The following is a 13,492-nucleotide window of genomic DNA, read 5'->3' as shown; positions in this document are numbered from 1 at the left end:
GGTCTTAATTTTTCAACAGGTATTCCACGATGGAAAAATTTGATAGTTTCTCTTTTCTTGTTTGGTAAATTCTGGAGACATTTTAAAAATGTTGCTATTCTATACAGCAGGACAGTTGTAACTTAATGTATTTATTGTGGATACCTAGAATCCACCAGTTATTTAGCTGTCTCATTACTGAGATCATTGTCCAGGTGGCAGTCAAATTACACCCAAGAGAAAGAAAAGCTAGCTTCATCCTAATTTCGATGAACACACCTATGGAGACAGATCCACAAGAGGATCAGCAACTGATTTTACTCTTGAAAACAGGGAAGTTTTGTCCAAATTTTGGAAGACAATTATGTGGAGAAGAGATCTAAGTGTCTGCCACCTCTCTTCCCCTCTCATGAAACTTCTAAGGTCACTTTCAGTTCACCAATATTTAAGTGTCCCAGACTGCATTGACACTATGCATTTATAACCAGCCATCTCCAGGATTTGAACTTGGGTCCAGTGATACGGCAGCCAGCATCTCTAATCACTATACCCTCCCAATGAAGGCTATGAAACCCTATGAAAAAGTTAACAAATGTGAAATACATCGAAGAAATTAAATGCATACTAGAAACTAATAGAAAAATATTTTTCACATAATGTTTGGAATTTAAGAACACTGTTATTATAAGAGAAGAAACATTTATTGTTAACTAATTACTGTGCCCCGACACCACGCCATGTTCATAACATCAGATTATACAAGTATATGTTCTTATATTCATCAAATATCATAAATATCATATATACGCATAAAGACAAAGTAAGAAATTTAGAACTAATTTTTCACAAAGGCCAAAAATTGAAGTTCTTAAAAATAGTAAAGAATTTTTAAAATGTTAAAACCAAAACTTTTCAAACAAGTGAATTAGGATGATGCTTGTTATCGATCAATGAAAAAATACAATAATAATAAATCGAAGAATTTAAAGAAAAACGAACAATATAGAAGAGGAATTCAATCAACTTCAGTGCCACTTTGTCAGGAGGAGGAACACTGAAGTAAATTGAAATCTCTCTTCCACTAAAATGCTTGCATTTCTGTATCCAGAATTAGCTGATGAACCATTTCAATGTATTTTAATTGTAACAGTTCACCCAAGAATTCTGGCTGCTTCCCAAAGCAAGGGGGGGGGGGAAACTAAGAAAATTCTAATTAGAATCTTGTACCTTAAATAAAGATAATTCTATTTAAAGAATTGAAAACATAAGTGAAATAATAAAATACTAAAATATTTCAGTGATAAATTCAAATCAAAGTTTTACCTCTAAACAAATATCACATAATCCAAATAATTTAAAATGTGAGTAAAATTATAAAACTTTAGTGAAAAGACAATTAAAACTCGCAGGAAGTAATTAACAACTTCGAGCACTTTCACTTAGAACACATTTGAAACTATGAATAACATCGTTATAATAGTGACATATAGGTTTGCTATTTTGGCTTCATTGGCGAAACTAAAATACTTTGGGGAGAAAGTAATCGCTCGAAAGACTAAAAATTGAAACAAAAGATGAAATTTTGAAACCAAAAGAAAAACTTAAATATTTCTATGAAAATTTTTAATTTTGACAAAGAAAAAGATTATTAATTAAGTGAAGTTCAAGTAAATTCTGACTCTTTTAAAACATGAATGGGAATAAAGAACATTCAGGGTAAAACTTTAATTAAATTTTAAAATTATTCTTTAAAAATAGTAGACTTGAAAATTTTCCCAAAAAGTGGTAAAAAGATTTTTAATAATTGTTTTGTATATATGAGTAGAAAAATCCATAAAATTGAATTTTGGATTTTATATTTAAAATTACAGAAAATGATAAGAGAAAGCTTGAAAAAGGAAGTAAAGGAACATTCTTAGAAAAGTAAGAAGTCTTCACGTCATAGGCTTATCAAAATGACTTTGAATACAGAAGGCCCTTGTTTAATAACAGAATAGTAATTAAGAGAAAAATATAAATAAAAATAAATCCTATAACAACTTTTAAACATCCTTCTTTATCCTTCTCTTTTGGAGCTTTCAGATAAAAAAATTCATTCTTTTAAAAAGTATTATAGGGTGTAGAATACCGCAGGTTTTTTTAAAAGACAATTAATGAATTTTAAAGGAATTTCATTTTCTTTTAAAATTTTGGTGATAATAAGAACTTCGTCTTTTTATGTTTATATTTCAATGCAAAATTTTTTTAAATTCTGCTAATTCAGTTAATAGTAGTATTTGGAATAACTTTTTAGATAAGTTGGTGTACCAATTTATTAGTAAAAAAAATTAACCTCTTTTCTTTTATCAAAAAGTTTAATTTCTGTTGGATTATGAATACTTAGATCAAGATAAAATATTTTTTTCGTTTTATTGGTTGTATTAAGTTTTAGGCACTTTGGGTAGATGTTGCTCTTTTCAGTGAGATTATAATTGTTGAAAGTAGTAATGCCATCAATATATCTATGAGTGTGTTCAAATTTACTGAAATAGTTATCAGAAAGGACTTTTAGAAATTTGAATTCTTTAGAAAATGGAAATAAATTACAAAGATCAGTGGAATATAAACTTCTCATTGGAATTCCTTTTGTTTGCATGTCAAGAAATTTTGAATGTTTAATATAGTTATTGTATAATGAAAAATGTTGAAATTCCTTCCGTTTTTGTAAATCCAGAATATTAAGTACTTCGGGAAAAAATACACGCACTACCTGACTTTGAAAATGGAGCTCCAAGGAGTAGTAGCCTGAAAATTATGCAAATTTCAGGATAGAAGCATGTCACCGAGTTATCCGAATGGTGTGACATGCACAGCTCTCCACCACACATTGAAGATATAAGGGCTGGGTATATTGGTGGGTAGTGGCTTGCATTTGTGATGTCTGTTAAGACTGCCATTCACCCCACATCACAGATGCGAGCGTCTGCAATGATGAGGGGCTCGAGCGATGTGGACAACGAATGGCACAGGGTCGTGTTCTCAGATGAGTCATTCTTCTGTTTCTCCAGTGATAGTCGCTGCGTACGAGTATGGCGTCGATATAAAGACAGTCCAATCTGGCAGAATTGTGGAATGCCCCACTACGTGTAAGTGTGGAATAATAGTTTGGCAATCAATTGCACATGATTGCATGTCACCTCTTATTTCGTATTCAGAGGACTATGACAGCTCAATGATATGTGGATAATATATTGCAGCCTGTGGCACTCCGTTAGCTTCAGGGAGTGCCTAGTACCCTTTATCAAAAGGATAACATCTGACCACACACTGCACATAGCCAACATGCTCTGCAAGGGTGTACAGATGCTTTCCTGGCCACCGTTGTCGCCTGATCTCTCATCAATCAAACACATTTGGGGTGTGATTGGACACCATTTGTAGAGCCTGCCATTGCTGCGTTTAGAAGACGAACTGTGGCAAATGGTTGACAGGGAATGGAGAGTCATTTCTCAGGACATCATCCATAGTCTCATTGACTCTGTACCTAGACGTGTTGCTTCATGTATCGCCATCCAAGGTGGTTCTACAACCTACTGAGCTGATGCTGTTCTCACTCTGTATTATGCATATCATTTCAAAAAAAAGATCACTTATTATCTGTTGTCGTCTCTTTGCTTGCCGAGTTTCTTAGCTTTCTGGACACTCCTTCTTGGTGTTGCATTTTCAATTTCAGGTAGTATATAATTAAAAATTTAAAATAAATTCTAATCCGTTACCTAAGATCAGTAACTTTTTGATAAAAATGCTTTCTGCCAAAATCTGAGTAAAAATTAAGTAATAATTTGTGCACAGTAATAAGTTTAAAAACAGAAAAAGGATAATAAGTTTTGAATGCAGTGCTCTTCAGGAAAATATCCATTCTCAGTTCATTTTTGTTTTGGGACAATTCAAAAACATTTTACCAATTTGCAAATGGCTTCAGAAAAACTATTTTGAAAGTAATAGTTTAATCTTTATAAAAATACTTCAAATCCATTTCTTACATCTCTAGAATCTAATAATGTTTGTAATATATTTTTTTTTAAATTAAAAAAATTGTATCCACATGCTAAGACATTTTTGTAAGTATGTTAGTAACGAAATTAATGAATACAAAAAGAATGTGACTATTTAATTTATACTAATAAAAATTCCATAATAATTAATTCATCGTCAAATATACAGAAAAGAAAATTACTTTCTGCTTCAGACTTTGGGCCATTTTGCTAAATGAAGATACGATGCCCTATCTTAGGAAAGCTTATGGTTATCTTTTTGGCATCATTTCTAAAGAAGGTAGCTATTGGCATAAAATTGTGTTGAAAAGAGATAATTTGTTGTGGAAAGTCGTTAAGGATTTTTCTTGAAAATTATAATTAACATGTTGACTGCCACAGCACCACTTCGGATTCCGGTCTGAGAAGCCAAATAATAGCCAAATTTAATCAATCATATTATATTATTAAAAATGCTAATTATGATTTGTAACAAACATAAAAAAGTTTACAGGGTTTTTTTTTAGTAGAATAAAGAGTCCTACGAATTATCTCGTAATAAGCTTTTGTTAGACAAAGCTCTCCGCAGAAGCCCACTGCAAATTGATTCGTACAGACATGCTTCAATTTGTTGCCTCGGTACAGCTAAAGCAAGAGCTAAGCGAATAAGTAACTCGTAGTGGTGCAAAAGTGGCAAGTCAAGAAACTACGAGATAACTCTTATTGGGTGTCCTGAAGAAGAGTGCTAATATGAGTTATCTCGTGTTGGGCAGTCAACGTGTTAAACCAAAAATAAAAACTAAAAATCTCTGGAAACAGTACATATTGGAGAAATTTGAAAATATTCTTTACTTAATTCATCTGCATTACATCTTGAAAAGAAAAATTGGCTGTGTCAGTAACTGAATTTTTTGTTTCAGAGAAAAATATATTTATATATGGTAAAAGTATATTTACAGGTGCTCCTTGGCGAAAATTGTTGATTTTTGTTAGTACATCGACATCAAGTTTGTGCAATTCTTTGACTTGTTATTTTGGCTTTGTGTAGCGCCAATTTTTTTCACCGAAAATCGCCAAAATAATGAGTTGAAAGAATTGCACAAACTTGGTATCCATGTACACATCGACCTATTTTTCACTTTAAAAAAATCAGAGAATTGCACAAACTGGGCATTGCACACTTCCTTTGTTCATTTACACATCAATCTATTTTCACTTAAAAAGTCAAAGGAGCATCCAGTTCTACAAAAGTCAAAGGAGCATCCAGTTCTACACTAGAGCTAAACAAAAAATATATAATCTCAGTAAACTACATTTTAAATCAAACAGTGAAATAACAACATCTAAAAACTTTCCTCAAATCATGTTCCCTTTCTAATGGAACACTTTATATGGTGAGCATTTGAGCCTTTCTTGCGACAAACCCATTCAAAGCCGTCTGAACAATCTTTACGTTTGACCAAACACATTTCCTTCGTACAAACAGGACATTTATAATTCTGATGAATTACATCCAACAGAGCTGCTTTTTTTTTTCTGTCCTCAACCACTTCAAAAAAAAAAAAAAAAAAAAAAAAAAAAACTCTGCTGTCTCGTTCTGTACCACTAAACGCCCATTGTACTACCGGCAGCCATTTTACGATGCACAACACACAATACGCGATATACTTCCTAATTGATATTCAACAAATATTTTCCCATCAGTCAGTCACCACAATCATGCAACTAATTATGTCATAATAGGTTTTCCATAACATTCAGCTATCCAGATCACCATAAATGAAACAACTTAGGATAATCCAAGGGCCACCCTTAACTATACGTCAACCTTGTATATTTTACATATGCTTCTCATATGCAAATAACCTCCTTCTGGCTTAAGTTAAGCCTTCATACCTAACAAAAGTTAGTGTGTGTAATTAGTGCTTAATTTTAAGAAAATGTTTTTTTGATAATGTGTGATGCAACTTAGTTGCTAAGTATTGTCTGGGTGCGGTGTTCTTCAATATATGAATTTCAATATATGAATATTTTCAATATATGAATATGTTCATTTTTGAAATACGTAATTTCCATGCAAATATTTTTAATTCTATGAATTTGGTTAATTCTTGAGTTAGTTAAAACCTTTATGTGAAATGCTGGAATTCTGGCATATAAGTTGGTTGGTACTAAAATAATTTTTGTCTTCTATCAAAAATTACAATTTGTTTGAAGTTAATTATATTAATATTCAAATAATCAATAGGTGTGTGTCCTTTATTAGTTTATTGAGTTTAGGGCAAGGTGGGTAGATGTGCCTCATTTCTATAGTCCTTCAGAATGTATTCTAATTATATCATCAATAGTGTCTGAAGGGCAGTTTAAATTTATTTTTGAAGTAAGCTTTTAACTGGTTCATAAATTCAATTTTTTTTAAGAGAGGGAAAGGTTGCAGATACTAATGAAGCAATTGGTGCCTATGAAAATTCTGTTACTTGCTGGTACGTATTTTTATCGAATTTTGTAAAGTTGCTGAAAAGTGTGCATTGAAGAAAGTCGTGACATATTTGACTGTCCATAGTTAGAAAATCTCTGGAAAACGTTTTTTGCAGTTCCTTTATGCTGCTACAACTATCATTTAAGGAAAGAGTAATATAAAAATTCTCAAAACCTTTGCAGTTAATGTCACGAATTACTTTTATTAATTGCTACTTTTATTAACCTTTTATTAACTCATTAATTATTTTTAAAAAGCTGTGATACTCTTTGATTTTCATACGAATAAGTTGACTAATTTAAGTTCTTGGCAAAATATACATTTATTTTGTTTGTGTGGAGTTTCTGGCATCATCAGCTATGAATCGAAATTTGTTGAAACTTTTCTGGAATTTTGGCAGGTGTGAAAACAGTTGTAGTCCGTTTTGTGGGTAATTTTCAGCCTTTTCTGAATGGCTACCAGTTTATTAATTATTATTATTATTATTGTGTATGGACCTGTGGTAGGACTTTTTTTAATCATTTCATAGTAATATTTCTGGCGAATGATGTGCTAAGGTTACTTGCTTTGTCAGTTTTGGTTATAATAAATTTTTCTTGTAAAATGGCAATTTTCTGCTTTAATTTGCTCCAGTGAAATTTTCCTCTATACTAATGGTACTTGCTGAGTTCTCTTTCTGTCTAGTTTAGAACTTTATTTTTCCATTCTAGGAATGTTTTGGTTGCAAAGCTGTATTTGTAGCTCATTTTAAAAATAGATTTATTCAAGTTATCATCAGAACATTTTAGGCAAGCAAATTTATTGAAACTATTAACCAGTGTAAATTTTGTTCCTTTTTCCATAATGTTTTTAAGGAAATGATGTTCAGTAATTTGCAAATTTCCAGTAATAATGTGCTTATGATATGAATTCACAAATGGTGAATAAATCTTTTCTTTGCAGAAACAAAGGCTGTTATCACTAAATAGGTCTTTGATTGTTAGTAAATATGCTACCTGACATTCTGCTGTATTTAAAACATAACAGCATAGTGGAATTTTGAGCAAGAAAGAGTTTTATTAATTTTTACAAAATCTGTTGAAATTAATGTTATTGAAGAAGGGATGTGGAATGTTAATAGTCCAATTATCTTTCCTTTCTTTTTTGTTTTTCTCAGCAACTTTCAAAAGAACAGTGTCGAAAACTACTTTTGGATTATTAACATCAACTTGCAAATTATTCTTAAAATTCTGAACGGTTAGAATGTTAATTGCTGTGACTTTGAAAATCTCTACACGTCTCTCCCACTCAAAGAAATTTATAAAATTCTTCTGGAGCTGCCACATTTTTTTCCTGAAATGCTTATTCTGCAAAAATGGAAAGAATTTCATTTCTCACTTTTCAATAATTACGTAAAATATTCAAAATTGTTTTACCTGCAAACAAATGGGATTCCAGTGGGAAGTTCATATTCAACTCATCTATGTATTCTATATTTGTTTCCTAAAGAATATACATTTCTTAAAAACCTTTCTGATAATGATTTCAGTAATTCTGATCCTGCTTTCAGATATATTGATGACATTATCACATTCAACAATAATTCTTTATTTCCAATAGCAGATTGGAAGACAACCATAGTCAGAAATACAAACAGAAGAAACAGGTAATAGAACTTAAAACTACAGTAAGTCTATAAAATTGTTCATCTTGCGCTGAGCTCTCCAGTATTTCTCCCACAAGTGTTCCGAGCCCAGTGAAGGGCAGTGACTCAAATGGTTTGTTGTGTCCATTTCCTCATGAATGCTGCACAATTGGCAAAGAGTACTTTGCAGTATTTTTATACGATATAGATGCTTGGAGAGGCAAGCATGGTCATTAGTGAGGCAAAAAGTGGCAACAGATCTGTCCCTTGGCCACAGTGGAATATTTGTGATTTCCTCAATCCATTTTTTGTCTTGGTTTGTTATTTTCATATTTTTCCAATAGTCCTCTCTAAAAGATTTTTTAATTAATGGTTTGGCGGTATAAAAAGGAATTGGTTTATTTGTTATTTGAGCAGTTTTGGTTGCCTTCTTTACCAGTGAGTCGGCTATTTCATTACTCTCAAGTGCACAGTGTGCTGGTACCCACTGGAAAACAACCTCTTTATGGTTTTCAATTAAATCATTAGGGGAAAGATGAATATTTAAAATATCAGCTGAAACAGGAGCTTCAGATGAAGCAATGGGCAGGAGGGCAACTCTAGAATCTGATAGTATAACAGCCCTTGAAAAATTTTCAGATTGGCATTGGAACTGTGATGAGGCAATTTGAATTTCCGAGATCTCTGCATCAAAGGCTGTTTTAAACCTTCTGACAGGAGTGTAAAATGAGAAGAGCCTGCAGAAGACACCAGCATTGATATGGTCATTCAACATGAAGCCGTCTGTAAATGCATGCAGCCACTCATAATCTGGGTACAATTCATAATAGTCTCCAAGGCTACAGCATTTAGAATTAAGTCATTTGTATCTTTCTTAAAAACTTCACTTGATAGGTTTATCCTAACCATGTACTTCCTTCCTTCAGCTGGGCATTGTGACTTGATGAGATTTTCCATGGCCCAGTTCAATCCTCTTTCTGAAGGAAACCATACTAGGTTTTAAGGTTCTGTGAAGATGATGACAAAGGGCTACTCTACAGGGAAAAACAGTCTGGTAATCTTTTTCCCATATAATTAGTGCCTTCTCTTCAATAACTGATTTAATACCTTAACCACTTGCGCTAAAAAGACGTGCCACGCACGTCGAGATGCTTTTGTCTCAAACCGCGAGCGACATGAACACCACGTCAATAGGCATTTCTAGCAAAAATGAAAATAACGTGGTGCACACGTCGCCTAACAATGTGATTGTTTATTTCTCGAGTTACAGCTCTGGATTGCACTTGCAGACGCGTAGCGGCATAAATGAGACACTTTACCGCTTGTTATATTGTAGCGCACGGCACCGCAAACGTGAAGTTTAGTCATAGCGCAAGTGGTTAATGTTGGGTAGATATCAAAAGTGCATCAATCGGTGTTGTCTTGACAGCTCCCGTAATAAGACAAAGAGCTTTATAATGGAATTTTTCCAAGGTATCAGAGGCTTGCTCGCTTGCTGCCACCAGAGATTTTTGAAAAGTAATAAGTAGGAAAATGTAGGAATTGTAGGTCAGGTCAAGGGTTATTCTGCAGCATCTCCATTTAGCGACAGCAATTCTTTTCAGTAAAGTAAGTCTCTTAGTAGCTCTTTCCAATATATTTGAAACATTCCCTTTCCATGTCAGTTTATGGTAAAAAATGACACCCAAATAAGAGAAATGGTCGGTCTGAAAAAAAGGGAGGTTTTGGTAGTATTAATTCAGCTTGATCGGTTGGTGTACGAGGGAAAAAGTTTGATATACAGTTTTTTTCTAGATTTACTTGTATATTATTAACAACACCAATCACTTAATTTATTTAGAGCTTGATTTAAAGAAGTTTCAGATTGTAATATAGCTTTTTTTGCAGATTTTCAGTCCAGATAACCAAATTGTCTGTATAAAGTAGGCATTTGACATCACCAATCTTCAGTATGTCTGTAATAAGGTCATTTATATAAATGTTAGAAAGTATACAACTAGTGACGGCACTCTGAGGGAGTCCTGTTTTAAGATTCTTGAAATGCAAGAAACAGTTTTCGAAGCATACTCTACAGATTCGCTGGCCGAGAAAACTTTCGAACCAGTGGATACCAGTATTAGATTGCTTTAACAAAAGACTCCTTGCAGACCAAGTCATAGGTGGATTTTAGGTCTAAATATCAGCTACAAAAATAGCTGATAGGATGTGTTTTTTGTTTAATGCATCCTTTACCATTTGGCTAAGGAGAGCGACATGCTGGTTAGTTGATCTGTACTGTCTAAATCCTGCTTGTTCATTGGCTAAACATCCAAATTCTCATTATACTAGTTTAAGCTTCTTGCAGTTATTCTTTCCATAGTTTTGCATCATATACTTGTTAGTGAAATAGGTCTAGAGACACAGAGGTCTAAACAAGATTGACTAACTTTAAAATAGTCTTCATTGCTTGTGTAGGTGTAGGAGAACTTCAGCATGGAAAGCATAATGACTAGTCTGTTTTCAAGTTTTTGGTTGTTTATAACAATACTTGGATTTTTGTCGAATATCACAGAAATGCTGTGCAAATGCATATGAAATTTTTGAATATGATGAAATAGTTCTACTTTTGAAAACAAATGGTTTCATCTGTCCCCAACTGTCTAAAACTTTATAAAACCAATAAAAATCGGTTAGTAATGCACTATCTTGATCTTAGCATTCATAATCTTAAAGAAACAAGACTTTGGTGAAAGAAGAGAATTTAATGTTTCTACAATAAAACTTACAAACTGGTACTCCAACATCTCTAAAAAAATTATAGCAAATGTGGTTATTAATCAAATTCACAGAATTAGAAAAGTTTTCACTGAAATAGGTCAAGAAGAAATTGTAATTCTCACTAAAATTTTAAAAGAAAATGAAACTCCAATTGATTTTCTTAGGTCTTTTTAAAAAAGCTTGAGTAGTCTACGCCCTATAATTTTTTTAAAAACTATGAATTTCTTAAAGCTCAAATAGAGACGGATGTTTTAGAAGGTTTTATATTTTTTATTTTTATGTATTTTTTCACTATTTATGTATATTTTTCTTTACTTTTTGCTGTGTTAGACTTTTTTACTTTTCTAACCTCTGTTTTTCTTAGTTTTCTTACTTTCCTTTACATATTCCTTTTATAAAAAATTTAATATTTCTCACAAGCATTAAAGTCACCTTTTAGGGGATTTCTAATTTGCCTCCGCCAATGAAGCCAAACTGGCAACCCTTAGTGTCAGTTTTGAATCTGTTTCTGCTCTTTGTTTCGAAATTTGTAGTACTTTGATTACAGTGTTGTCACTAAATTTCTAGTAGATTCCATTTATAAATTTTAATTTCAGTTTTAATCTTGCATTATGTAAAAAAATATACTTAATTATTTACTTTATTCAAATTTGGAATTTTTGTCATTTGAATGTGTTTAATATCTTTCACCATCAGATTGCTTTTTCATCCTCTGAGTGAGTTTTAAACTCATGTTCTTCAGGGTTTTTTTTTTAATTTAAATTTTTGTATTTCTACTTTGTTTCAATTTAAAATTCAGTAAAAAATATTAATTTTATTCTTTTAGTTGATTTAACACTAGAATTTTTACCATGCGTCGAAGAGGACTTCACAATTTTCAGATGAACTGTTATAATTAAGTGCTTTAGAATAGTTCATCAACTAATTTTGGATACAGAAACGCAGTGATTTTCAAATGTGAGGGTGGATTGTAAATGAATCTGAAGTATCCTCCTTTTGATAATGTTTTATCAGATTTGATTGAATTCCTTTCCTTTTATTTTTTTCTCATTTTGGTGTATTTTTCAGGTTTTTATAACTTTTAGGTTTTAGTTTGACATTTCTTTAATTCTTATTTTGCATATTTATAGGATATTTTGAAATTTATTGGTACTGAGGTTTACTTCTTTTGGGTCTGTGTGTAAAACTGGTTCTAAATTTCTTACTTTTGGTCTAGTGATCAATTTTCAGCAGCATATTGTGCAGAAATACTTGGAATAATTCTGTTTTTAAATTTTAAAAAAAAATTGTGGTTGATATATACTATATGTGTGTATATGTTTTATTCACATTCAGACAGGCAGATATGCTGAAGCAATAGATATTAACAGTAAACCCGTGCCAAATGTTGACTGATTTTGTCTGCTGCAGAGCACCAGGCATATTGTGATAGTCTTTTTTATAGACTAGTTTGAAAATTCATTCATTAAAGAAGCTAAATATTGCTTAGAACACCTAAACATGAGCTTTAAATTGCTCGACATGGTACTGAAGCTTTCACAACATTGCATCCAAATGTAGATGTATTCCTTCTACCTACCCCCTCATCATACGTCTGGTGCATTATAACCTTTAAGGTTATGTGCCATCCAGAATAATCCATCCTTGAGATTGTTACCAATTTGTATCTTAAGTATGTGGATGTTGGTGAAAACTCATTAATTATAGCCATAAAGCGTAGTGAAGGTTCAAAGTCAGTAGAGCCTGTGAAATAGCCATTAGGTCATATTCAGTTGACTGACTGTTATCAATACGGTTACGATTTCTTACAAGAAAGAAGTTGAAGCAAAAGGATACATATGTATTTATATTTTAATTATTAGTTCTCACTTGGACTATCTCCTAGGAAACAAAGAATAAATGCTAATTGAACGAGGGATTTTTTAAAAGTTAAATCATAGTAAATGCTGTAAAACTGTAATTTAATACATGTCTCACATTTTGCTTTCTTGCCACATTTTGGATTTGCAAATATTTATAACAAAAGAAATATAGAAAGCAAATATATAAGAGTAAATATTGATGATCTCATAGAAAGTCCTAAATTTGTACATAAAGTCATCAATAATTGGAATGTTATCGCTTTTTGTCTCTTTGTAATTTTGAATAAAACTTCTATGTCAAATGTGAAAAAATAGAAAAATTATAATATTTTAATTTAAATCTGGGATTTTACAATATATGCATACATCTATATATGTATATACACAGTTATCATATATACATGGTATTTACTCATACATACATGTGTATGCTTTTAACCTCATGTGCATATAATATGCATATATCAATTAGCATACATACATGCTACACATTCGCATTTCTGTTGCTTATGCACTCACTCTTCATTTGTATATGTATGTACTAGATGCATATGCATATCAGTAAGGTTAGGTTATTTATGTAGAATTCTAGAGAGAAAGTTAATCGTGTGGAAGACAACTGAAAGTTTTTGCTTCGAACTAACATTCCACTGTTGAGGGGAAATGATAGGGAATTTAAGAAACCCCATAGTTGTAAGGTACGAATGTCATCAGACAAGTAGCAGGGGAAGGTTATTGTACAATGAATTCCTCCCCACCCTATGTGGTGGTGGAAGGG

At 32.1% G+C, this 13,492-nt stretch overlaps 1 protein-coding gene across 5 annotated transcripts in view; it reads left to right on the top strand.

Moving 5' to 3' along the window:
• The window catches only part of LOC118181780 (phosphatidylinositol 3,4,5-trisphosphate 3-phosphatase TPTE2-like), a 75,809-nt gene that overhangs the window by 17,221 nt on the left and 45,096 nt on the right, over positions 1–13,492 (top strand). The gene's annotated exons all lie outside the window — the stretch shown is intronic.

This window comes from Stegodyphus dumicola, chromosome X1 (genome assembly GCF_044657685.1).
Source record: "Stegodyphus dumicola isolate Sdum_Otavi_A_Nest chromosome X1, ASM4465768v1".
In the NCBI taxonomy this organism is placed as follows: domain Eukaryota; kingdom Metazoa; phylum Arthropoda; class Arachnida; order Araneae; family Eresidae; genus Stegodyphus; species Stegodyphus dumicola.
Note: the sequence above shows the minus strand (reverse complement) of the source record. Positions and strands in the feature narration are given on the sequence as shown.